The following is a 1,037-nucleotide window of genomic DNA, read 5'->3' as shown; positions in this document are numbered from 1 at the left end:
ATTCTTTCTATTCCAGTTGCTTACAGTTTCCATTGTTATCGCATGGCACCTCACTGCCATTCATCTAAAGCAATCCGAGAACATTTCCAATATTTAAAATGTTTATCATTTTCTTGTCAAAACGTTATTGTATAACCATCATCTATTTACATAAAGTGAGTACGCACCGTACTTACTAATAACGCTACGCGTGTACAGCTATTTGTACCACAAAAGATGCTTTAAAGAAAATGTTTCTCCTCCTTTCATACACAGTACGTGTAATTTCTTCCTGTATTGGGTTGTTTTCCCAAAAATTGGGGGTTTTTTTCTAAACCAAAGCCAGGATCCCTGCTGATCAGAAAGAGAACTAGTAGCAACGCTGGCCACAGGCCTCCCCCCGCTCCCAAACCCTGTGCAGTGCTGCAATGCCTCTCAGACAAGTCTTCAAAACGACCCCTTCGCTTTCCCCTGGAAAAGTACAACATTGTGGGCACAAGTTTTGGCGGCACCAGAACAGACCCGAGGAGGGAGACACCGCTTTGTCCCCGGCACCTTGAGGGGTCCGGCAAAGGCCTGTGGAGGACACACCGACAGGAAGAACCGGCGGCTCTTCAAGCCCAGCGACCCGGCAGGCAGAGGTCGCGAAGGTCTCGCACACAAAAGACAACTTGATGCAACTTTGCCCGAGGCCGCAGTAACAGGTGCGGGCCCCCGCCCCACCAGTCCCGCAGCCCCCGCCGGTCCCGCAGCCCGCACCGCCCCGGCCAAACCAAGTAAGTCTGCGGGGGCAGAGACGCCCAGCGCGGAAACAACCAGCCTCTGCGCCCCGCGCAGCTCCCAGACCCGGGCCGCGCCCCGATCCCGGGCCGCGCCTCGGAGCCGGGGGGGAAGTGGGGGGGCGTCAGCAGGGGCTCGAGCCGGACCGGGCTGCGGTGGCTCCTCCTAGAGGCGGTATGAGGAGCAGAAGGCGCCCCCTCCGCCACCGCCGCCATTGAGACACTCCGCACAGGAGAAAGCCGCTGGCCGAGCTACAGCACCAACAGCACCGGACGCGC

General features: G+C 57.0%; 1 protein-coding gene across 3 annotated transcripts in view; it reads left to right on the top strand.

Annotated features, from left to right (window-relative positions):
* Positions 1–447: 447 nt before the first annotated feature.
* The window catches only part of LOC109290985 (core histone macro-H2A.2), a 40,441-nt gene continuing 39,851 nt past the window's right edge, over positions 448–1,037 (top strand). The window contains exon 1 of one of the 3 annotated variants that reach the window (XM_019507835.1): positions 448–755. The gene's annotated coding sequence lies outside the window, so the exon portion shown is untranslated. The remainder of the gene's footprint in view (positions 756–1,037) is intronic. The other 2 variants (XM_019507836.1, XM_019507834.1) reach the window with 2 other exon arrangements.

The sequence above is a fragment of the Gavialis gangeticus genome, unplaced genomic scaffold (genome assembly GCF_001723915.1).
Source record: "Gavialis gangeticus isolate Ggan-Ray unplaced genomic scaffold, GavGan_comp1, whole genome shotgun sequence".
In the NCBI taxonomy this organism is placed as follows: Eukaryota; Metazoa; Chordata; order Crocodylia; family Gavialidae; genus Gavialis; species Gavialis gangeticus.
This window is presented reverse-complemented; position numbering and strand designations above follow the sequence as displayed.